Here is a 27,456-nt window from a genome sequence, read left to right on the forward strand (position 1 = left end):
GATAGAATCTCAGTGTGATCTGTAAACAGTGATAGAATCTCAGTGTGATCAGTAAACAGTGATAGAATCACAGTGTGATCTGTAAACACAGTGATAGAATCACAGTGTGATCTGTAAACACAGTGATAGAATCTCAGTGTGATCTGTAAACACAGTGATAGAATCTCAGTGTGATCTGTAAACACAGTGATAGAATCTCAGTGTGATCTGTAAACAGTTATAGAATCTCAGTGTGATCTGTAAACAGTGATAGAATCTCAGTGTGATCTGTAAACACAGTGATAGAATCTCAGTGTGATCTGTAAACACAGTGATAGAATCTCAGTGTGATCAGTAAACAGTTATAGAATCTCAGTGTGATCTGTAAACAGTGATAGAATCTCAGTGTGATCTGTAAACAGTGATAGAATCTCAGTGTGATCTGTAAACAGTGATAGAATCTCAGTGTGATCTGTAAACAGTTATAGAATCTCAGTGTGATCTGTAAACAGTTATAGAATCTCAGTGTGATCTGTAAACAGTTATAGAATCTCAGTGTGATCTGTAAACAGTTATAGAATCTCAGTGTGATCTGTAAACACAGTGATAGAATCTCAGTGTGATCAGTAAACAGTTATAGAATCTCAGTGTGATCTGTAAACAGTGATAGAATCTCAGTGTGATCAGTAAACAGTTATAGAATCTCAGTGTGATCTGTAAACAGTGATAGAATCTCAGTGTGATCAGTAAACAGTTATAGAATCTCAGTGTGATCTGTAAACAGTGATAGAATCTCAGTGTGATCTGTAAACACAGCGATAGAATCTCAGTGTGATCTGTAAACAGTGATAGAATCTCAGTGTGATCTGTAAACAGTGATAGAATCTCAGTGTGATCTGTAAACAGTTATAGAATCTCAGTGTGATCTGTAAACAGTGATAGAATCTCAGTGTGATCTGTAAACACAGTGATAGAATCTCGGTGTGATCTGTAAACAGTTATAGAATCTCAGTGTGATCTGTAAACACTGATAGAATCTCAGTGTGATCTGTACACAGTGATAGAATCTCAGTGTGATCTGTAAACACAGCGATAGAATCTCAGTGTGATCTGTAAACAGTGATAGAATCTCAGTGTGATCTGTAAACACAGTGATAGAATCTCAGTGTGATCTGTAAACAGTGATAGAATCTCAGTGTGATCTGTAAACACAGTTATAGAATCTCAGTGTGATCTGTAAACAGTGATAGAATCTCAGTGTGATCTGTAAACACAGTGATAGAATCTCAGTGTGATCTGTAAACAGTGATAGAATCTCAGTGTGATCTGTAAACACAGTTATAGAATCTCAGTGTGATCTGTAAACAGTTATAGAATCTCAGTGTGATCTGTAAACACAGCGATAGAATCTCAGTGTGATCTGTAAACAGTGATAGAATCTCAGTGTGATCTGTAAACACAGTTATAGAATCTCAGTGTGATCTGTAAACAGTGATAGAATCTCAGTGTGATCTGTAAACAGTTATAGAATCTCAGTGTGATCTGTAAACAGTGATAGAATCTCAGTGTGATCTGTAAACAGTGATAGAATCTCAGTGTGATCTGTACACAGTGATAGAATCTCAGTGTGATCTGTAAACACAGCGATAGAATCTCAGTGTGATCTGTAAACAGTGATAGAATCTCAGTGTGATCTGTAAACACAGTGATAGAATCTCGGTGTGATCTGTAAACAGTTATAGAATCTCAGTGTGATCTGTAAACAGTGATGGAATTTCAGTGTGATCTGTAAACAGTGATAGAATCTCAGTGTGATCTGTAAACACAGCGATAGAATCTCAGTGTGATCTGTAAACAGTGATAGAATCTCAGTGTGATCTGTAAACACAGTGATAGAATCTCGGTGTGATCTGTAAACAGTTATAGAATCTCAGTGTGATCTGTAAACAGTGATGGAATTTCAGTGTGATCTGTAAACAGTGATAGAATCTCAGTGTGATCTGTAAACACAGCGATAGAATCTCAGTGTGATCTGTAAACACAGCGATAGAATCTCAGTGTGATCTGTAAACAGTGATAGAATCTCAGTGTGATCTGTAAACACAGTGATAGAATCTCGGTGTGATCTGTAAACAGTTATAGAATCTCAGTGTGATCTGTAAACAGTGATGGAATTTCAGTGTGATCTGTAAACAGTGATAGAATCTCAGTGTGATCTGTAAACACAGCGATAGAATCTCAGTGTGATCTGTAAACACAGCGATAGAATCTCAGTGTGATCTGTACACAGTGATAGAATCTCAGTGTGATCTGTAAACACAGCGATAGAATCTCAGTGTGATCTGTAAACAGTGATAGAATCTCAGTGTGATCTGTAAACACAGTGATAGAATCTCGGTGTGATCTGTAAACACAGCGATAGAATCTCAGTGTGATCTGTAAACAGTGATAGAATCTCAGTGTGATCTGTAAACACAGTGATAGAATCTCGGTGTGATCTGTAAACAGTTATAGAATCTCAGTGTGATCTGTAAACAGTGATGGAATTTCAGTGTGATCTGTAAACAGTGATAGAATCTCAGTGTGATCTGTAAACACAGCGATAGAATCTCAGTGTGATCTGTAAACACAGCGATAGAATCTCAGTGTGATCTGTAAACAGTGATAGAATCTCAGTGTGATCTGTAAACACAGTGATAGAATCTCGGTGTGATCTGTAAACAGTTATAGAATCTCAGTGTGATCTGTAAACAGTGATGGAATTTCAGTGTGATCTGTAAACAGTGATAGAATCTCAGTGTGATCTGTAAACACAGCGATAGAATCTCAGTGTGATCTGTAAACACAGCGATAGAATCTCAGTGTGATCTGTACACAGTGATAGAATCTCAGTGTGATCTGTAAACACAGCGATAGAATCTCAGTGTGATCTGTAAACAGTGATAGAATCTCAGTGTGATCTGTAAACACAGTGATAGAATCTCGGTGTGATCTGTAAACAGTTATAGAATCTCAGTGTGATCTGTAAACAGTGATGGAATTTCAGTGTGATCTGTAAACAGTGATAGAATCTCAGTGTGATCTGTAAACACAGCGATAGAATCTCAGTGTGATCTGTAAACAGTTATAGAATCTCAGTGTGATCTGTAAACAGTGATAGAATCTCAGTGTGATCTGTAAACAGTGATAGAATCTCAGTGTGATCTGTAAACACAGTGATAGAATCTCGGTGTGATCTGTAAACAGTGATAGAATCTCAGTGTGATCTGTAAACAGTGATAGAATCTCAGTGTGATCTGTAAACAGTGATAGAATCTCAGTGTGATCTGTAAACACAGTGATAGAATCTCGGTGTGATCTGTAAACAGTTATAGAATCTCAGTGTGATCTGTAAACAGTGATGGAATTTCAGTGTGATCTGTAAACAGTGATAGAATCTCAGTGTGATCTGTAAACACAGCGATAGAATCTCAGTGTGATCTGTAAACAGTTATAGAATCTCAGTGTGATCTGTAAACAGTTATAGAATCTCAGTGTGATCTGTAAACAGTGATAGAATCTCAGTGTGATCTGTAAACACAGCGATAGAATCTCAGTGTGATCTGTAAACAGTGATAGAATCTCAGTGTGATCTGTAAACACAGCGATAGAATCTCAGTGTGATCTGTAAACAGTGATAGAATCTCAGTGTGATCTGTAAACAGTGATAGAATCTCAGTGTGATCTGTAAACACAGCGATAGAATCTCAGTGTGATCTGTAAACAGTTATAGAATCTCAGTGTGATCTGTAAACAGTGATAGAATCTCAGTGTGATCTGTAAACACAGTGATAGAATCTGAGTGTGATCTGTAAACAGTTATAGAATCTCAGTGTGATCTGTAAACAGTGATAGAATCTCAGTGTGATCTGTAAACAGTGATAGAATCTCAGTGTGATCTGTAAACAGTGATAGAATCTCAGTGTGATCTGTAAACAGTGATAGAATCTCAGTGTGATCTGTAAACAGTGATAGAATCTCAGTGTGATCTGTAAACAGTGATAGAATCTCAGTGTGATCTGTAAACACAGCGATAGAATCTCAGTGTGATCTGTAAACAGTGATAGAATCTCAGTGTGATCTGTAAACAGTGATAGAATCTCAGTGTGATCTGTAAACACAGCGATAGAATCTCAGTGTGATCTGTAAACAGTTATAGAATCTCAGTGTGATCTGTAAACAGTGATAGAATCTCAGTGTGATCTGTAAACAGTGATAGAATCTCAGTGTGATCTGTAAACAGTGATAGAATCTCAGTGTGATCTGTAAACAGTGATAGAATCTCAGTGTGATCTGTAAACACAGCGATAGAATCTCAGTGTGATCTGTAAACAGTGATAGAATCTCAGTGTGATCTGTAAACACAGCGATAGAATCTCAGTGTGATCTGTAAACAGTGATAGAATCTCAGTGTGATCTGTAAACAGTGATAGAATCTCAGTGTGATCTGTAAACACAGCGATAGAATCTCAGTGTGATCTGTAAACACAGTGATAGAATCTCAGTGTGATCTGTAAACAGTTATAGAATCTCAGTGTGATCTGTAAACAGTGATAGAATCTCAGTGTGATCTGTAAACAGTGATAGAATCTCAGTGTGATCTGTAAACAGTGATAGAATCTCAGTGTGATCTGTAAACAGTGATAGAATCTCAGTGTGATCTGTAAACACAGCGATAGAATCTCAGTGTGATCTGTAAACAGTGATAGAATCTCAGTGTGATCTGTAAACAGTGATAGAATCTCAGTGTGATCTGTAAACAGTTATAGAATCTCAGTGTGATCTGTAAACAGTGATAGAATCTCAGTGTGATCTGTAAACACAGTGATAGAATCTCAGTGTGATCTGTAAACAGTGATAGAATCTCAGTGTGATCTGTAAACACAGCGATAGAATCTCAGTGTGATCTGTAAACACAGCGATAGAATCTCAGTGTGATCTGTAAACAGTGATAGAATCTCAGTGTGATCTGTAAACAGTGATAGAATCTCAGTGTGATCTGTAAACACAGTGATAGAATCTCAGTGTGATCTGTAAACAGTGATAGAATCTCAGTGTGATCTGTAAACAGTGATAGAATCTCAGTGTGATCTGTAAACACAGCGATAGAATCTCAGTGTGATCTGTAAACACAGCGATAGAATCTCAGTGTGATCTGTAAACAGTGATAGAATCTCAGTGTGATCTGTAAACAGTGATAGAATCTCAGTGTGATCTGTAAACAGTGATAGAATCTCAGTGTGATCTGTAAACACAGTGATAGAATCACAGTGTGATCTGTAAACAGTTATAGAATCTCAGTGTGATCTGTAAACAGTGATAGAATCTCAGTGTGATCTGTAAACAGTTATAGAATCTCAGTGTGATCTGTAAACACAGCGATAGAATCTCAGTGTGATCTGTAAACACAGTGATAGAATCTCGGTGTGATCTGTAAACAGTTATAGAATCTCAGTGTGATCTGTAAACAGTGATAGAATCTCAGTGTGATCTGTAAACAGTTATAGAATCACAGTGTGATCTGTAAACAGTTATAGAATCTCAGTGTGATCTGTAAACAGTGATAGAATCTCAGTGTGATCTGTAAACACAGCGATAGAATCTCAGTGTGATCTGTAAACACAGTGATAGAATCTCGGTGTGATCTGTAAACAGTTATAGAATCTCGGTGTGATCTGTAAACAGTGATAGAATCTCAGTGTGATCTGTAAACAGTGATAGAATCTCAGTGTGATCTGTAAACACAGTGATAGAATCTCAGTGTGATCTGTAAACAGTGATAGAATCTCAGTGTGATCTGTAAACAGTGATAGAATCTCAGTGTGATCTGTAAACAGTTATAGAATCTCAGTGTGATCTGTAAACACAGTGATAGAATCTCAGTGTGATCTGTAAACAGTTATAGAATCTCAGTGTGATCTGTAAACAGTGATAGAATCTCAGTGTGATCTGTAAACAGTTATAGAATCTCAGTGTGATCTGTAAACAGTGATAGAATCTCAGTGTGATCTGTAAACAGTGATAGAATCTCAGTGTGATCTGTAAACACAGTTATAGAATCTCTGTGTGATCTGTAAACAGTGATAGAATCTCAGTGTGATCTGTAAACAGTTATAGAATCTCAGTGTGATCTGTAAACAGTGACAGAATCTCAGTGTTATCTGTAAACAGTGATAGAATCTCAGTGTGATCTGTAAACAGTGATAGAATCTCAGTGTGATCTGTAAACACAGCGATAGAATCTCAGTGTGATCTGTAAACAGTTATAGAATCTCAGTGTGATCTGTAAACAGTGATAGAATCTCAGTGTGATCTGTAAACAGTGATAGAATCTCAGTGTTATCTGTAAACAGTTATAGAATCTCAGTGTGATCTGTAAACAGTGATAGAATCTCAGTGTGATCTGTAAACAGTGATAGAATCTCAGTGTGATCTGTAAACAGTTATAGAATCTCAGTGTGATCTGTAAACAGTGATAGAATCTCAGTGTGATCTGTAAACAGTGATAGAATCTCAGTGTTATCTGTAAACAGTGATAGAATCTCAGTGTGATCTGTAAACACAGTGACAGAATCTCAGTGTGATCTGTAAACACAGCGATAGAATCTCAGTGTGATCTGTAAACACAGTGATAGAATCTCAGTGTGATCTGTAAACACAGTGACAGAATCTCAGTGTGATCTGTAAACAGTGATAGAATCTCAGTGTGATCTGTAAACACAGCGATAGAATCTCAGTGTGATCTGTAAACAGTGATAGAATCTCAGTGTGATCTGTAAACACAGCGATAGAATCTCAGTGTGATCTGTAAACACAGTGATAGAATCTCAGTGTGATCTGTAAACACAGTGATAGAATCTCAGTGTGATCTGTAAACAGTGATAGAATCTCAGTGTGATCTGTAAACAGTGATAGAATCTCAGTGTGATCTGTAAACACAGTGATAGAATCTCAGTGTGATCTGTAAACAGTGATAGAATCTCAGTGTGATCTGTAAACACAGTGATAGAATCTCAGTGTGATCTGTAAACAGTGATAGAATCTCAGTGTGATCTGTAAACACAGTGATAGAATCTCGGTGTGATCTGTAAACAGTTATTGAATCTCAGTGTGATCTGTAAACAGTGATAGAATCTCAGTGTGATCTGTAAACAGTGATAGAATCTCAGTGTGATCTGTAAACACAGCGATAGAATCTCAGTGTGATCTGTAAACAGTTATAGAATCTCAGTGTGATCTGTAAACAGTGATAGAATCTCAGTGTGATCTGTAAACACAGCGATAGAATCTCAGTGTGATCTGTAAACAGTGATAGAATCTCAGTGTGATCTGTAAACACAGCGATAGAATCTCAGTGTGATCTGTAAACAGTGATAGAATCTCAGTGTGATCTGTAAACAGTGATAGAATCTCAGTGTGATCTGTAAACACAGCGATAGAATCTCAGTGTGATCTGTAAACAGTTATAGAATCTCAGTGTGATCTGTAAACAGTGATAGAATCTCAGTGTGATCTGTAAACAGTGATAGAATCTCAGTGTGATCTGTAAACAGTGATAGAATCTCAGTGTGATCTGTAAACACAGCGATAGAATCTCAGTGTGATCTGTAAACAGTTATAGAATCTCAGTGTGATCTGTAAACAGTGATAGAATCTCAGTGTGATCTGTAAACACAGCGATAGAATCTCAGTGTGATCTGTAAACAGTGATAGAATCTCAGTGTGATCTGTAAACACAGCGATAGAATCTCAGTGTGATCTGTAAACACAGCGATAGAATCTCAGTGTGATCTGTAAACAGTGATAGAATCTCAGTGTGATCTGTAAACAGTGATAGAATCTCAGTGTGATCTGTAAACACAGTGATAGAATCTCAGTGTGATCTGTAAACAGTGATAGAATCTCAGTGTGATCTGTAAACAGTGATAGAATCTCAGTGTGATCTGTAAACACAGTGATAGAATCACAGTGTGATCTGTAAACAGTTATAGAATCTCAGTGTGATCTGTAAACAGTGATAGAATCTCAGTGTGATCTGTAAACACAGCGATAGAATCTCAGTGTGATCTGTAAACACAGTGATAGAATCTCGGTGTGATCTGTAAACAGTTATAGAATCTCGGTGTGATCTGTAAACAGTGATAGAATCTCAGTGTGATCTGTAAACAGTGATAGAATCTCAGTGTGATCTGTAAACAGTGATAGAATCTCAGTGTGATCTGTAAACACAGTTATAGAATCTCAGTGTGATCTGTAAACAGTTATAGAATCTCAGTGTGATCTGTAAACAGTTATAGAATCTCAGTGTGATCTGTAAACAGTTATAGAATCTCAGTGTGATCTGTAAACAGTGATAGAATCTCAGTGTGATCTGTAAACAGTGATAGAATCTCAGTGTGATCTGTAAACACAGTTATAGAATCTCTGTGTGATCTGTAAACAGTTATAGAATCTCAGTGTGATCTGTAAACAGTGATAGAATCTCAGTGTGATCTGTAAACAGTGATAGAATCTCAGTGTGATCTGTAAACAGTTATAGAATCTCAGTGTGATCTGTAAACAGTGACAGAATCTCAGTGTTATCTGTAAACAGTGATAGAATCTCAGTGTGATCTGTAAACAGTTATAGAATCTCAGTGTGATCAGTAAACAGTGATAGAATCTCAGTGTGATCTGTAAACAGTTATAGAATCTCAGTGTGATCTGTAAACAGTGATAGAATCTCAGTGTGATCTGTAAACAGTGATAGAATCTCAGTGTGATCTGTAAACAGTGATAGAATCTCAGTGTGATCTGTAAACAGTGATAGAATCTCAGTGTGATCTGTAAACAGTGATAGAATCTCAGTGTTATCTGTAAACAGTGATAGAATCTCAGTGTGATCTGTAAACACAGTGACAGAATCTCAGTGTGATCTGTAAACACAGCGATAGAATCTCAGTGTGATCTGTAAACAGTTATAGAATCTCAGTGTGATCTGTAAACAGTGATAGAATCTCAGTGTGATCTGTAAACAGTGATAGAATCTCAGTGTGATCTGTAAACAGTGATAGAATCTCAGTGTGATCTGTAAACAGTGATAGAATCTCAGTGTGATCTGTAAACAGTGATAGAATCTCAGTGTGATCTGTAAACAGTTATAGAATCTCAGTGTGATCTGTAAACAGTGATAGAATCTCAGTGTGATCTGTAAACAGTGATAGAATCTCAGTGTTATCTGTAAACAGTGATAGAATCTCAGTGTGATCTGTAAACACAGTGACAGAATCTCAGTGTGATCTGTAAACACAGCGATAGAATCTCAGTGTGATCTGTAAACACAGTGATAGAATCTCAGTGTGATCTGTAAACACAGTGACAGAATCTCAGTGTGATCTGTAAACAGTGATAGAATCTCAGTGTGATCTGTAAACACAGCGATAGAATCTCAGTGTGATCTGTAAACAGTGATAGAATCTCAGTGTGATCTGTAAACAGTTATAGAATCTCAGTGTGATCAGTAAACAGTGATAGAATCTCAGTGTGATCTGTAAACAGTTATAGAATCTCAGTGTGATCTGTAAACAGTGATAGAATCTCAGTGTGATCTGTAAACAGTGATAGAATCTCAGCGTGATCTGTAAACAGTTATAGAATCTCAGCGTGATCTGTAAACAGTGATAGAATCTCAGTGTGATCTGTAAACAGTGATAGAATCTCAGTGTTATCTGTAAACAGTGATAGAATCTCAGTGTGATCTGTAAACACAGTGACAGAATCTCAGTGTGATCTGTAAACACAGCGATAGAATCTCAGTGTGATCTGTAAACAGTTATAGAATCTCAGTGTGATCTGTAAACAGTTATAGAATCTCAGTGTGATCTGTAAACAGTGATAGAATCTCAGTGTGATCTGTAAACAGTTATAGAATCTCAGTGTGATCTGTAAACAGTGATAGAATCTCAGTGTGATCTGTAAACACAGTGACAGAATCTCAGTGTGATCTGTAAACACAGCGATAGAATCTCAGTGTGATCTGTAAACAGTGATAGAATCTCAGTGTGATCTGTAAACAGTGATAGAATCTCAGTGTGATCTGTAAACAGTTATAGAATCTCAGTGTGATCTGTAAACAGTGATAGAATCTCAGTGTGATCTGTAAACAGTGATAGAATCTCAGTGTTATCTGTAAACAGTGATAGAATCTCAGTGTGATCTGTAAACAGTGATAGAATCTCAGTGTGATCTGTAAACACAGTTATAGAATCTCAGTGTGATCTGTAAACAGTTATAGAATCTCAGTGTGATCTGTAAACAGTGATAGAATCTCAGTGTGATCTGTAAACAGTGATAGAATCTCAGTGTGATCTGTAAACAGTGATAGAATCTCAGTGTGATCTGTAAACACAGTTATAGAATCTCAGTGTGATCTGTAAACAGTTATAGAATCTCAGTGTGATCTGTAAACAGTTATAGAATCTCAGTGTGATCTGTAAACAGTGATAGAATCTCAGTGTGATCTGTAAACAGTGATAGAATCTCAGTGTGATCTGTAAACACAGTTATAGAATCTCTGTGTGATCTGTAAACAGTTATAGAATCTCAGTGTGATCTGTAAACAGTGATAGAATCTCAGTGTGATCTGTAAACAGTGATAGAATCTCAGTGTGATCTGTAAACAGTTATAGAATCTCAGTGTGATCTGTAAACAGTTATAGAATCTCAGTGTGATCTGTAAACAGTGACAGAATCTCAGTGTTATCTGTAAACAGTGATAGAATCTCAGTGTGATCTGTAAAAAGTGATAGAATCTCAGTGTGATCTGTAAACAGTGATAGAATCTCAGTGTGATCTGTAAACAGTGATAGAATCTCAGTGTGATCTGTAAACAGTGATAGAATCTCAGTGTGATCTGTAAACAGTGATAGAATCTCAGTGTGATCTGTAAACAGTGATAGAATCTCAGTGTGATCTGTAAACACAGTGACAGAATCTCAGTGTGATCTGTAAACACAGCGATAGAATCTCAGTGTGATCTGTAAACAGTTATAGAATCTCAGTGTGATCTGTAAACAGTGATAGAATCTCAGTGTGATCTGTAAACAGTGATAGAATCTCAGTGTGATCTGTAAACAGTTATAGAATCTCAGTGTGATCTGTAAACAGTGATAGAATCTCAGTGTGATCTGTAAACAGTGATAGAATCTCAGTGTTATCTGTAAACAGTGATAGAATCTCAGTGTGATCTGTAAACACAGCGACAGAATCTCAGTGTGATCTGTAAACACAGTGATAGAATCTCAGTGTGATCTGTAAACACAGCGATAGAATCTCAGTGTGATCTGTAAACACAGTGATAGAATCTCAGTGTGATCTGTAAACACAGTGACAGAATCTCAGTGTGATCTGTAAACAGTGATAGAATCTCAGTGTGATCTGTAAACACAGCGATAGAATCTCAGTGTGATCTGTAAACACAGTGATAGAATCTCAGTGTGATCTGTAAACAGTGATAGAATCTCAGTGTGATCTGTAAACACAGCGATAGAATCTCAGTGTGATCTGTAAACACAGCGATAGAATCTCAGTGTGATCTGTAAACAGTGATAGAATCTCAGTGTGATCTGTAAACAGTGATAGAATCTCAGTGTGATCTGTAAACACAGTGATAGAATCTCAGTGTGATCTGTAAACACAGTGATAGAATCTCAGTGTTATCTGTAAACACAGTGATAGAATCTCAGTGTGATCTGTAAACAGTGATAGAATCACAGTGTGATCTGTAAACAGTGATAGAATCTCAGTGTGATCTGTAAACAGTGATAGAATCTCAGTGTGATCTGTAAACAGTGATAGAATCTCAGTGTGATCTGTAAACACAGTGATAGAATCTCAGTGTTATCTGTAAACACAGTGATAGAATCTCAGTGTGATCTGTAAACAGTGATAGAATCACAGTGTGATCTGTAAACAGTGATAGAATCTCAGTGTGATCTGTAAACACAGTTATAGAATCTCTGTGTGATCTGTAAACAGTTATAGAATCTCAGTGTGATCTGTAAACACAGTGATAGAATCTCAGTGTGATCTGTAAACACAGTGATAGAATCTCAGTGTTATCTGTAAACACAGTGATAGAATCTCATTGTGATCTGTAAACAGTGATAGAATCTCAGTGTGATCTGTAAACACAGTGATAGAATCTCAGTGTTATCTGTAAACACAGTGATAGAATCTCAGTGTGATCTGTAAACAGTGATAGAATCACAGTGTGATCTGTAAACAGTGATAGAATCTCGGTGTGATCTGTAAACACAGTGATAGAATCTCAGTGTGATCTGTAAACAGTGATAGAATCTCAGTGTGATCTGTAAACACAGTGATAGAATCTCAGTGTGATCTGTAAACAGTTATAGAATCTCAGTGTGATCTGTAAACACAGTGATAGAATCTCAGTGTGATCTGTAAACAGTGATAGAATCTCAGTGTGATCTGTAAACACAGTGATAGAATCTCAGTGTGATCTGTAAACAGTTATAGAATCTCAGTGTGATCTGTAAACACAGTGATAGAATCTCAGTGTGATCTGTAAACACAGTGATAGAATCTCAGTGTGATCTGTAAACAGTGATAGAATCTCAGTGTGATCTGTAAACAGTGATAGAATCTCAGTGTGATCTGTAAACACAGTTATAGAATCTCAGTGTGATCTGTAAACAGTTATAGAATCTCAGTGTGATCTGTAAACAGTTATAGAATCTCAGTGTGATCTGTAAACAGTTATAGAATCTCAGTGTGATCTGTAAACAGTGATAGAATCTCAGTGTGATCTGTAAACAGTGATAGAATCTCAGTGTGATCTGTAAACAGTGATAGAATCTCAGTGTGATCTGTAAACACAGTTATAGAATCTCAGTGTGATCTGTAAACAGTTATAGAATCTCAGTGTGATCTGTAAACAGTGATAGAATCTCAGTGTGATCTGTAAACAGTGATAGAATCTCAGTGTGATCTGTAAACACAGTTATAGAATCTCTGTGTGATCTGTAAACAGTTATAGAATCTCAGTGTGATCTGTAAACAGTGATAGAATCTCAGTGTGATCTGTAAACAGTGATAGAATCTCAGTGTGATCTGTAAACAGTTATAGAATCTCAGTGTGATCTGTAAACAGTTATAGAATCTCAGTGTGATCTGTAAACAGTGACAGAATCTCAGTGTTATCTGTAAACAGTGATAGAATCTCAGTGTGATCTGTAAAAAGTGATAGAATCTCAGTGTGATCTGTAAACAGTGATAGAATCTCAGTGTGATCTGTAAACAGTGATAGAATCTCAGTGTGATCTGTAAACAGTGATAGAATCTCAGTGTGATCTGTAAACAGTGATAGAATCTCAGTGTTATCTGTAAACAGTGATAGAATCTCAGTGTGATCTGTAAACACAGTGACAGAATCTCAGTGTGATCTGTAAACACAGCGATAGAATCTCAGTGTGATCTGTAAACAGTTATAGAATCTCAGTGTGATCTGTAAACAGTTATAGAATCTCAGTGTGATCTGTAAACAGTGATAGAATCTCAGTGTGATCTGTAAACAGTGATAGAATCTCAGTGTGATCTGTAAACAGTTATAGAATCTCAGTGTGATCTGTAAACAGTGATAGAATCTCAGTGTGATCTGTAAACAGTGATAGAATCTCAGTGTTATCTGTAAACAGTGATAGAATCTCAGTGTGATCTGTAAACACAGTGACAGAATCTCAGTGTGATCTGTAAACACAGCGATAGAATCTCAGTGTGATCTGTAAACACAGTGATAGAATCTCAGTGTGATCTGTAAACACAGTGACAGAATCTCAGTGTGATCTGTAAACAGTGATAGAATCTCAGTGTGATCTGTAAACACAGCGATAGAATCTCAGTGTGATCTGTAAACACAGTGATAGAATCTCAGTGTGATCTGTAAACAGTGATAGAATCTCAGTGTGATCTGTAAACACAGCGATAGAATCTCAGTGTGATCTGTAAACACAGTGATAGAATCTCAGTGTGATCTGTAAACAGTGATAGAATCTCAGTGTGATCTGTAAACAGTGATAGAATCTCAGTGTGATCTGTAAACACAGTGATAGAATCTCAGTGTGATCTGTAAACAGTGATAGAATCTCAGTGTGATCTGTAAACACAGTGATAGAATCTCAGTGTTATCTGTAAACACAGTGATAGAATCTCAGTGTGATCTGTAAACAGTGATAGAATCACAGTGTGATCTGTAAACAGTGATAGAATCTCGGTGTGATCTGTAAACACAGTGATAGAATCTCAGTGTGATCTGTAAACAGTGATAGAATCTCAGTGTGATCTGTAAACACAGTGATAGAATCTCAGTGTGATCTGTAAACAGTTATAGAATCTCAGTGTGATCTGTAAACACAGTGATAGAATCTCAGTGTGATCTGTAAACAGTGATAGAATCTCAGTGTGATCTGTAAACACAGTGATAGAATCTCAGTGTGATCTGTAAACAGTTATAGAATCTCAGTGTGATCTGTAAACACAGTGATAGAATCTCAGTGTGATCTGTAAACAGTGATAGAATCTCAGTGTGATCTGTAAACAGTTATAGAATCTCAGTGTGATCTGTAAACACAGTGATAGAATCTCAGTGTGATCTGTAAACAGTTATAGAATCTCAGTGTGATCTGTAAACACAGTGATAGAATCTCAGTGTGATCTGTAAACAGTGATAGAATCTCAGTGTGATCTGTAAACACAGTGATAGAATCTCAGTGTGATCTGTAAACAGTGATAGAATCTCAGTGTGATCTGTAAACAGTTATAGAATCTCAGTGTGATCTGTAAACACAGTGATAGAATCTCAGTGTGATCTGTAAACAGTGATAGAATCTCAGTGTGATCCGTAAACAGTGATAGAATCTCAGTGTGATCTGTAAACAGTGATAGAATCTCAGTGTGATCTGTAAACAGTGATAGAATCTCAGTGTGATCTGTAAACACAGCGATAGAATCTCAGTATGATCTGTAAACACAGCGATAGAATCTCAGTGTGATCTGTAAACACAGTGATAGAATCTCAGTGTGATCTGTAAACAGTGATAGAATCACAGTGTGATCTGTAAACGGTGATAGAATCTCAGTGTGATCTGTAAACAGTGATAGAATCACAGTGTGATCTGTAAACAGTGATAGAATCTCAGTGTGATCTGTAAACAGTGATAGAATCTCAGTGTGATCTGTAAACACAGCGATAGAATCTCAGTGTGATCTGTAAACACAGTGATAGAATCTCAGTGTGATCTGTAAACAGTGATAGAATCACAGTGTGATCTGTAAACAGTGATAGAATCTCAGTGTGATCTGTAAACAGTGATAGAATCACAGTGTGATCTGTAAACAGTGATAGAATCTCAGTGTTATCTGTAAACAGTGATAGAATCTCAGTGTGATCTGTAAACAGTTATAGAATCTCAGTGTGATCTGTAAACACAGTGATAGAATCTCAGTGTGATCTGTAAACAGTGATAGAATCACAGTGTGATCTGTAAACAGTGATAGAATCTCAGTGTGATCTGTAAACAGTGATAGAATCTCAGTGTGATCTGTAAACAGTGATAGAATCACAGTGTGATCTGTAAACAGTGATAGAATCTCAGTGTTATCTGTAAACAGTGATAGAATCTCAGTGTGATCTGTAAACAGTTATAGAATCTCAGTGTGATCTGTAAACACAGTGATAGAATCTCAGTGTGATCTGTAAACAGTGATAGAATCACAGTGTGATCTGTAAACAGTGATAGAATCTCAGTGTGATCTGTAAACAGTGATAGAATCTCAGTGTGATCTGTAAACAGTGATAGAATCTCAGTGTGATCTGTAAACAGTTATAGAATCTCAGTGTGATCTGTAAACACAGTGATAGAATCTCAGTGTTATCTGTAAACACAGCGATAGAATCTCAGTGTGATCTGTAAACACAGTGATAGAATCTCAGTGTTATCTGTAAACAGTGATAGAATCTCAGTGTGATCTGTAAACACAGCGATAGAATCTCAGTGTGATCTGTAAACACAGTGATAGAATCTCAGTGTGATCTGTAAACACAGCGATAGAATCTCAGTGTGATCTGTAAACACAGTGATAGAATCTCAGTGTTATCTGTAAACAGTGATAGAATCTCAGTGTGATCTGTAAACACAGCGATAGAATCTCAGTGTGATCTGTAAACAGTTATAGAATCTCAGTGTGATCTGTAAACACAGTGATAGAATCTCAGTGTTATCTGTAAACACAGTGATAGAATCTCAGTGTGATCTGTAAACACAGTGATAGAATCTCAGTGTGATCTGTAAACACAGTGATAGAATCTCAGTGTGATCTGTAAACACAGTGATAGAATCTCAGTGTGATCTGTAAACAGTTATAGAATCTCAGTGTGATCTGTAAACAGTGATAGAATCTCAGTGTGATCTGTAAACAGTGATAGAATCTCAGTGTGATCTGTAAACACAGTGATATAGAACATATAGAACATAGAACATACAGCACAGAACAGGCCCTTCGGCCCACAATGTTGTGCCGATCCTTTGTCCTCTGTCAAGGACAATTTAATCTATACCCCATCATTCTCCTTTATCCATATACCTATCCAAAAGCCTTTTGAAAGTCCCTAAAGTTTCTGACTCAACAACTTCCCCGGGCAAGGCATTCCATGCCTCGACCACTCTCTGGGTAAAGAACCTTCCCCTGACATCCCCCTTATATCTCCCACCCTTCACCTTAAATTTATGACCCCTTGTAACGCTTTGCTCCACCCGGGGAAAAAGTTTCTGACTGTCTACCCTATCTATTCCCCTGATCATCTTATAAACCTCTATCATGTCACCCCTCATCCTTCTCCTTTCTAATGAGAAGAGGCCTAGAATGTTCAGCCTTTCCTCGTAAGACTTATTCTCCATTCCAGGCAACATCCTGGTAAATCTCCTCTGCACCCTCTCCAAGGCTTCCACATCCTTCCTAAAATGAGGCGACCAGAACTGCACACAGTACTCCAAATGAGGCCTTACCAAGGTCCTGTACAGCTGCATCATCACCTCACGGCTCTTAAATTCAATCCCTCTGCTAATGAACGCTAACACCCCATATGCCTTCTTCACAGCCCTATCCACTTGAGTTGCAACTTTCAATGATCTATGCACATAGACCCCAAGGTCTCTCTGCTCCTCCACATGCCCAAGAACCCTACCGTTAACCCAGTATTTTGCATTCATGTTTGTCCTTCCAAAATGGACGACCTCACACTTTTCAGGGTTAAACTCCATCTGCCACTTTTCAGCCCAGCACTGCAACCTATCCAAGTCCCTTTGCAGACGACAATAGCCCTCCTCGGTATCCACAACTCCACCAACCTTTGTATCATCTGCAAATTTACTGACCCACCCTTCGACTTCCTCATCCAAGTCGTTAATAAAAATCACAAACAGGAGAGGACCCAGAACTGATCCCTGCGGCACGCCACTGGTAACTGGGCTCCAGGCTGAGTATTTACCATCTAAGACCACTCTCTGCCTTCTATCAGTTAGCCAATTCTTAATCCAACTGGCCACATTCCCCACTATCCCATGCCTCCTGACTTTCTCCATAAGTCTACCATGGGGGACCTTATCAAATGCCTTACTAAAATCCATGTACACCACATCCACTGGTTTACCCTCATCCACTTGCTTGGTCACCTGCTCAAAGAATTCAATCAGGCTTGTGAGGCAAGACCTACCCCTCACAAAACCGTGCTGACTGTCCCGAATCAAGCAGTGTCTTTCCAGATGCTCAGAAATCCTATCCCTCAGCACCTTTTCCATCAACTTGCCTACCACCGAAGTAAGACTAACTGGCCTGTAATTCCCAGGGTTGTTCCTATTCCCTTTCTTGAACAGGGGCACAACATTTGCCACCCTCCAATCACCTGGTACCACCCCCGTCAGCAGAGAAGATGAAAAGATCATTGCCAGCGGCTCTGCAATTTCATCCCTTGCTTCCCATAACATCCTTGGATATACCCCGTCAGGCCCGGGAGACTTGTCTATCTTCAAGTTATTCAAAAACCCCAACACATCTTCCCTCCTAACGAGCACTTCCTCGAGCTTACCAGTCTGCTTCCCACCGTCCTCTTCAGTAATACACCCCTCCTCATTCGTAAATACCGAAGAGAAGTACTCATTCAAAACCTCACTTATCTCTTCCGGCTCAACACACAGTCTCCCGCTATTGTCCTTGACCGGACCTACGGTCCCCTTAGTCATCCTCATATTTCTGACATACGCGTAAAAGGCCTTGGGGTTTTCTTTTATCCTACCCGCCAAGCATTTTTCATGCCCTCTCTTAGCTCTCCTAATCCCTTTCTTCAGATCCTTCCTGGCCATCTTGTATCCCTCCAGAGCTATGCCTGTGCCCTTTTTCCTCAACTTTATATACGCATCCTTCTTCTTCCTAACAAGACTCTCAACCTCTCTTGTCAACCACGGTTCCCTCACATGACCATCCCTTCCCTGTCTGACAGGGACATGCTTATCAATGGCCCCTACTATCTGCTCCTTGAAAAAGTTCCACATTTCGACCGTGCCCTTCCCTGCCAGCATATGCTCCCAACTTATGCTCCTCAGTTCCTGCCTGACAGCATCATATCTACCCTTCCCCCAATTGTAAACCTTGCCCTGTTGCACATACCTATCCCTCTCCATTACCACAGTGAATGCTACAGAATTGTGATCACTATCTCCAAAGTGCTCGCCCACCAACAGCTCTATCACTTGCCCTGGTTCATTACCTAGTACCAAATCCAATATTGCCTCCCCTCTGGTCGGGCAGTCTACATACTGAGTCAGAAAAGCTTCCTGGACATACTGCACAAACACTACCCCATCCAAACTATTCGATCTAAAGAGTTGCCAATCAATATTTGGGAAGTTGAAATCCCCCATAATTACTACCCTGTGACTTCTGCTCCTTTCCAAAATCTGTTTCCCAATCTGCTCTTCCACCTCCCTGCTGCTATTGGGGGGCCTATAGAAAACTCCCATCAAGGTGACTGCTCCTTTCCTGTTCCTGACCTCAACCCACAGTGCCTCAGTCGGCAGATCCTCCTCAGTGTTATCTGTAAACACAGTGATATAATCTCAGTGTGATCTGTAAACAGTGATAGAATCTCAGTGTGATCTGTAAACACAGTGATAGAATCTCAGTGTGATCTGTAAACAGTGATAGAATCTCAGTGTGATCTGTAAACAGTTATAGAATCTCAGTGTTATCTGTAAACACAGTGATAGAATCACAGTGTGATCTGCAAACAGTGATAGAATCACAGTGTGATCTGTAAACAGTGATAGAATCACAGTGTGATCTGTAAACAGTGATAGAATCTCAGTGTGATCTGTAAACAGTTATAGAATCTCAGTGTTATCTGTAAACACAGTGATAGAATCTCAGTGTGATCTGTAAACAGTGATAGAATCACAGTGTGATCTGTAAACAGTGATAGAATCACAGTGTGATCTGTAAACAGTGATAGAATCTCAGTGTTATCTGTAAACAGTGATAGAATCTCAGTGTGATCTGTAAACAGTGATAGAATCTCAGTGTGATCTGTAAACAGTGATAGAATCTCAGTGTTATCTGTAAACACAGCGATAGAATCTCAGTGTGATCTGTAAACAGTGATAGAATCACAGTGTGATCTGTAAACAGTGATAGAATCTCAGTGTTATCTGTAAACAGTGATAGAATCTCAGTGTGATCCGTAAACAGTGATAGAATCTCAGTGTGATCTGTAAACAGTGATAGAATCTCAGTGTGATCTGTAAACAGTGATAGAATCACAGTGTGATTTGTAAACAGTGATAGAATCTCAGTGTGATCTGTAAAAAGTGATAGAATCTCAGTGTTATCTGTAAACAGTTATAGAATCTCAGTGTGATCTGTAAACAGTGACAGAATCTCAGTGTGATCTGTAAACAGTTATAGAATCTCAGTGTGATCTGTAAACAGTGATAGAATCTCAGTGTGATCTGTAAACAGTGATAGAATCTCAGTGTGATCTGTAAACAGTGATAGAATCTCAGTGTGATCTGTAAACAGTGATAGAATCTCAGTGTGATCTGTAAACACAGTGATAGAATCTCAGTGTGATCTGTAAACAGTTATAGAATCTCAGTGTGATCTGTAAACAGTTATAGAATCTCAGTGTGATCTGTAAACACAGTGATAGAATCTCAGTGTGATCTGTAAAAAGTGATAGAATCTCAGTGTTATCTGTAAACAGTTATAGAATCTCAGTGTGATCTGTAAACAGTGACAGAATCTCAGTGTGATCTGTAAACAGTTATAGAATCTCAGTGTGATCTGTAAACACAGTGATAGAATCTCACTGTGATCTGTAAACAGTTATAGAATCTCAGTGTGATCTGTAAACAGTTATAGAATCTCAGTGTGATCTGTAAACACAGTGATAGAATCTCGGTGTGATCTGTAAACAGTGATAGAATCTCAGTGTGATCTGTAAACAGTGATAGAATCTCAGTGTGATCTGTAAACAGTTATAGAATCTCAGTGTGATCTGTAAACACAGTGATAGAATCTCAGTGTGATCTGTAAACAGTGATAGAATCTCAGTGTGATCTGTAAACAGTTATAGAATCTCAGTGTGATCTGTAAACAGTGATAGAATCTCAGTGTGATCTGTAAACAGTGATAGAATCTCAGTGTGATCTGTAAACAGTTATAGAATCTCAGTGTGATCTGTAAACAGTTATAGAATCTCAGTGTGATCTGTAAACAGTGATAGAATCTCAGTGTGATCTGTAAACAGTTATAGAATCTCAGTGTGATCTGTAAACACAGTGATAGAATCTCAGTGTGATCTGTAAACAGTGATAGAATCTCAGTGTGATCTGTAAACAGTTATAGAATCTCAGTGTGATCTGTAAACACAGTGATAGAATCTCAGTGTGATCTGTAAACAGTGATAGAATCTCAGTGTGATCTGTAAACACAGTGATAGAATCTCAGTGTGATCTGTAAACACAGTGATAGAATCTCAGTGTGATCTGTAAACACAGTGATAGAATCTCAGTGTGATCTGTAAACAGTTATAGAATCTCAGTGTGATCTGTAAACAGTGATAGAATCTCAGTGTGATCTGTAAACACAGTTATAGAATCTCAGTGTGATCTGTAAACAGTTATAGAATCTCAGTGTGATCTGTAAACAGTTATAGAATCTCAGTGTGATCTGTAAACAGTTATAGAATCTCAGTGTGATCTGTAAACACAGTGATAGAATCTCGGTGTGATCTGTAAACAGTTATAGAATCTCAGTGTGATCTGTAAACACAGTGATAGAATCTCAGTGTGATCTGTAAACAGTGATAGAATCTCAGTGTGATCTGTAAACACAGTGATAGAATCTCAGTGTGATCTGTAAACAGTTATAGAATCTCAGTGTTATCTGTAAACACAGTGATAGAATCTCAGTGTGATCTGTAAACAGTGATAGAATCTCAGTGTGATCTGTAAACACAGTGATAGAATCTCAGTGTGATCTGTAAACAGTTATAGAATCTCAGTGTTATCTGTAAACAGTGATAGAATCTCAGTGTGATCTGTAAACAGTTATAGAATCTCAGTGTGATCTGTAAACAGTGATAGAATCTCAGTGTGATCTGTAAACAGTTATAGAATCTCGGTGTGATCTGTAAACAGTTATAGAATCTCAGTGTTATCTGTAAACAGTGATAGAATCTCAGTGTGATCTGTAAACAGTTATAGAATCTCAGTGTGATCTGTAAACAGTTATAGAATCTCAGTGTGATCTGTAAACAGTTATAGAATCTCAGTGTGATCTGTAAACAGTTATAGAATCTCAGTGTGATCTGTAAACAGTTATAGAATCTCAGTGTGATCTGTAAACAGTGATAGAATCTCAGTGTGATCTGTAAACAGTTATAGAATCTCAGTGTGATCTGTAAACAGTTATAGAATCTCAGTGTGATCTGTAAACAGTGATAGAATCTCAGTGTGATCTGTAAACAGTGATAGAATCTCAGTGTGATCTGTAAACAGTTATAGAATCTCAGTGTGATCTGTAAACAGTGATAGAATCTCAGTGTGATCTGTAAACAGTTATAGAATCTCAGTGTGATCTGTAAACAGTGATAGAATCTCAGTGTGATCTGTAAACAGTGATAGAATCTCAGTGTGATCTGTAAACAGTTATAGAATCTCAGTGTGATCTGTAAACAGTTATAGAATCTCAGTGTGATCTGTAAACAGTTATAGAATCTCAGTGTGATCTGTAAACAGTGATAGAATCTCAGTGTGATCTGTAAACAGTGATAGAATCTCAGTGTGATCTGTAAACAGTTATAGAATCTCAGTGTGATCTGTAAACAGTGATAGAATCTCAGTGTGATCTGTAAACAGTGATAGAATCTCAGTGTGATCTGTAAACAGTTATAGAATCTCAGTGTGATCTGTAAACAGTGATAGAATCTCAGTGTGATCTGTAAACACAGTGATAGAATCTCAGTGTGATCTGTAAACAGTTATAGAATCTCAGTGTTATCTGTAAACAGTGATAGAATCTCAGTGTTATCTGTAAACAGTGATAGAATCTCAGTGTGATCTGTAAACAGTTATAGAATCTCAGTGTGATCTGTAAACAGTTATAGAATCTCAGTGTGATCTGTAAACAGTTATAGAATCTCAGTGTTATCTGTAAACAGTGATAGAATCTCAGTGTGATCTGTAAACAGTGATAGAATCTCAGTGTGATCTGTAAACAGTTATAGAATCTCAGTGTGATCTGTAAACAGTGATAGAATCTCAGTGTGATCTGTAAACACAGTGATAGAATCTCAGTGTGATCTGTAAACAGTTATAGAATCTCAGTGTTATCTGTAAACAGTGATAGAATCTCAGTGTGATCTGTAAACAGTTATAGAATCTCAGTGTGATCTGTAAACAGTTATAGAATCTCAGTGTGATCTGTAAACAGTGATAGAATCTCAGTGTGATCTGTAAACAGTTATAGAATCTCAGTGTTATCTGTAAACAGTGATAGAATCTCAGTGTGATCTGTAAACAGTTATAGAATCTCAGTGTGATCTGTAAACAGTTATAGAATCTCAGTGTGATCTGTAAACAGTGATAGAATCTCAGTGTGATCTGTAAACACAGTGATAGAATCTCAGTGTTATCTGTAAACAGTGATAGAATCTCAGTGTTATCTGTAAACAGTGATAGAATCTCAGTGTGATCTGTAAACAGTTATAGAATCTCAGTGTGATCTGTAAACAGTTATAGAATCTCAGTGTGATCTGTAAACAGTTATAGAATCTCAGTGTGATCTGTAAACAGTTATAGAATCTCAGTGTGATCTGTAAACAGTTATAGAATCTCAGTGTGATCTGTAAACAGTGATAGAATCTCAGTGTGATCTGTAAACAGTTATAGAATCTCAGTGTGATCTGTAAACAGTTATAGAATCTCAGTGTGATCTGTAAACAGTGATAGAATCTCAGTGTGATCTGTAAACAGTGATAGAATCTCAGTGTGATCTGTAAACAGTTATAGAATCTCAGTGTGATCTGTAAACAGTGATAGAATCTCAGTGTGATCTGTAAACAGTTATAGAATCTCAGTGTGATCTGTAAACAGTTATAGAATCTCAGTGTGATCTGTAAACAGTGATAGAATCTCAGTGTGATCTGTAAACAGTGATAGAATCTCAGTGTGATCTGTAAACAGTTATAGAATCTCAGTGTGATCTGTAAACAGTGATAGAATCTCAGTGTGATCTGTAAACAGTTATAGAATCTCAGTGTGATCTGTAAACAGTGATAGAATCTCAGTGTGATCTGTAAACAGTGATAGAATCTCAGTGTGATCTGTAAACAGTTATAGAATCTCAGTGTGATCTGTAAACAGTTATAGAATCTCAGTGTGATCTGTAAACAGTTATAGAATCTCAGTGTGATCTGTAAACAGTGATAGAATCTCAGTGTGATCTGTAAACAGTGATAGAATCTCAGTGTGATCTGTAAAAAGTTATAGAATCTCAGTGTGATCTGTAAACAGTGATAGAATCTCAGTGTGATCTGTAAACAGTTATAGAATCTCAGTGTGATCTGTAAACAGTGATAGAATCTCAGTGTGATCTGTAAACAGTGATAGAATCTCAGTGTGATCTGTAAACAGTTATAGAATCTCAGTGTGATCTGTAAACAGTGATAGAATCTCAGTGTGATCTGTAAACAGTTATAGAATCTCAGTGTGATCTGTAAACAGTTATAGAATCTCAGTGTGATCTGTAAACAGTGATAGAATCTCAGTGTGATCTGTAAACAGTGATAGAATCTCAGTGTGATCTGTAAACAGTTATAGAATCTCAGTGTGATCTGTAAACAGTGATAGAATCTCAGTGTGATCTGTAAACAGTTATAGAATCTCAGTGTGATCTGTAAACAGTTATAGAATCTCAGTGTGATCTGTAAACAGTGATAGAATCTCAGTGTGATCTGTAAACAGTTATAGAATCTCAGTGTGATCTGTAAACAGTGATAGAATCTCAGTGTGATCTGTAAACAGTGATAGAATCTCAGTGTGATCTGTAAACAGTTATAGAATCTCAGTGTGATCTGTAAACAGTTATAGAATCTCAGTGTGATCTGTAAACAGTTATAGAATCTCAGTGTGATCTGTAAACAGTTATAGAATCTCAGTGTGATCTGTAAACAGTTATAGAATCTCAGTGTGATCTGTAAACAGTTATAGAATCTCAGTGTGATCTGTAAACAGTGATAGAATCTCAGTGTGATCTGTAAACAGTTATAGAATCTCAGTGTGATCTGTAAACAGTTATAGAATCTCAGTGTGATCTGTAAACAGTTATAGAATCTCAGTGTGATCTGTAAACAGTTATAGAATCTCAGTGTGATCTGTAAACAGTGATAGAATCTCAGTGTGATCTGTAAACAGTTATAGAATCTCAGTGTGATCTGTAAACAGTTATAGAATCTCAGTGTGATCTGTAAACAGTTATAGAATCTCAGTGTGATCTGTAAACACAGCGATAGAATCTCAGTGTGATCTGTAAACAGTTATAGAATCTCAGTGTGATCTGTAAACACAGCGATAGAATCTCAGTGTGATCTGTAAACAGTGATAGAATCTCAGTGTGATCTGTAAACACAGTTATAGAATCTCAGTGTGATCTGTAAACAGTTATAGAATCTCAGTGTGATCTGTAAACAGTGATAGAATCTCAGTGTGATCTGTAAACACAGTTATAGAATCTCAGTGTGATCTGTAAACAGTTATAGAATCTCAGTGTGATCTGTAAACACAGTGATAGAATCTCAGTGTGATCTGTAAACAGTGATAGAATCTCAGTGTGATCTGTAAACAGTTATAGAATCTCAGTGTGATCTGTAAACACAGTGATAGAATCTCAGTGTGATCTGTAAACAGTGATAGAATCTCAGTGTGATCTGTAAACAGTGATAGAATCTCAGTGTGATCTGTAAACAGTTATAGATTCTCAGTGTGATCTGTAAACAGTGATAGAATCTCAGTGTGATCTGTAAACACAGTGATAGAATCTCAGTGTGATCTGTAAACAGTGATAGAATCTCAGTGTGATCTGTAAACAGTTATAGAATCTCAGTGTGATCTGTAAACAGTTATAGAATCTCAGTGTGATCTGTAAACAGTGATAGAATCTCAGTGTGATCTGTAAACACAGTGATAGAATCTCAGTGTGATCTGTAAACACAGTGATAGAATCTCAGTGTGATCTGTAAACAGTGATAGAATCTCAGTGTGATCTGTAAACACAGTGATAGAATCTCAGTGTGATCTGTAAACACAGTGATAGAATCTCAGTGTGATCTGTAAACACAGTGATAGAATCTCAGTGTGATCTGTAAACACAGTGATAGAATCTCAGTGTGATCTGTAAACAGTGATAGAATCTCAGTGTGATCTGTAAACACAGCAATAGAATCTCAGTGTGATCTGTAAACAGTGATAGAATCTCAGTGTGATCTGTAAACAGTTATAGAATCTCAGTGTGATCTGTAAACACAGCGATAGAATCTCAGTGTGATCTGTAAACAGTTATAGAATCTCAGTGTGATCTGTAAACAGTGATAGAATCTCAGTGTGATCTGTAAAAACAGTGATAGAATCTCAGTGTGATCTGTAAACAGTGATAGAATCTCAGTGTGATCTGTAAACAGTGATAGAATCTCAGTGTGATCTGTAAAAACAGTGATAGAATCTCAGTGTGATCTGTAAACAGTGATAGAATCTCAGTGTGATCTGTAAACAGTTATAGAATCTCAGTGTGATCTGTAAAAACAGTGATAGAATCTCAGTGTGATCTGTAAACAGTGATAGAATCTCAGTGTGATCTGTAAACAGTGATAGAATCTCAGTGTGATCTGTAAACAGTTATAGAATCTCAGTGTGATCTGTAAAAACAGTGATAGAATCTCAGTGTGATCTGTAAACAGTGATAGAATCTCAGTGTGATCTGTAAACAGTGATAGAATCTCAGTGTGATCTGTAAACAGTTATAGAATCTCAGTGTGATCTGTAAACAGTTATAGAATCTCAGTGTGATCTGTAAACACAGTGATAGAATCTCAGTGTGATCTGTAAACAGTGATAGAATCTCAGTGTGATCTGTAAACAGTTATAGAATCTCAGTGTGATCTGTAAACACAGTGATAGAATCTCAGTGTGATCTGTAAACAGTGATAGAATCTCAGTGTGATCTGTAAACAGTGATAGAATCTCAGTGTGATCTGTAAACAGTTATAGAATCTCAGTGTGATCTGTAAACAGTGATAGAATCTCAGTGTGATCTGTAAACACAGTGATAGAATCTCAGTGTGATCTGTAAACACAGTGATAGAATCTCAGTGTGATCTGTAAACAGTGATAGAATCTCAGTGTGATCTGTAAACACAGTGATAGAATCTCAGTGTGATCTGTAAACACAGTGATAGAATCTCAGTGTGATCTGTAAACAGTGATAGAATCTCAGTGTGATCTGTAAACACAGCAATAGAATCTCAGTGTGATCTGTAAACACAGTGATAGAATCTCAGTGTGATCTGTAAACAGTGATAGAATCTCAGTGTGATCTGTAAACAGTTATAGAATCTCAGTGTGATCTGTAAACACAGCGATAGAATCTCAGTGTGATCTGTAAACAGTTATAGAATCTCAGTGTGATCTGTAAACAGTTATAGAATCTCAGTGTGATCTGTAAAAACAGTGATAGAATCTCAGTGTGATCTGTAAACAGTGATAGAATCTCAGTGTGATCTGTAAACAGTGATAGAATCTCAGTGTGATCTGTAAAAACAGTGATAGAATCTCA

General features: G+C 37.4%; 1 protein-coding gene across 1 annotated transcript in view; it reads right to left on the bottom strand.

The window, feature by feature from the left end:
* LOC137357167 (caspase-7-like) overlaps positions 1-27,456 on the bottom strand; it is a 162,424-nt gene that overhangs the window by 338 nt on the left and 134,630 nt on the right. The window lies entirely within an intron of this gene.

This window comes from Heterodontus francisci, chromosome 47, assembly GCF_036365525.1.
Source record: "Heterodontus francisci isolate sHetFra1 chromosome 47, sHetFra1.hap1, whole genome shotgun sequence".
NCBI classification, from domain to species: Eukaryota; Metazoa; Chordata; class Chondrichthyes; order Heterodontiformes; family Heterodontidae; genus Heterodontus; species Heterodontus francisci.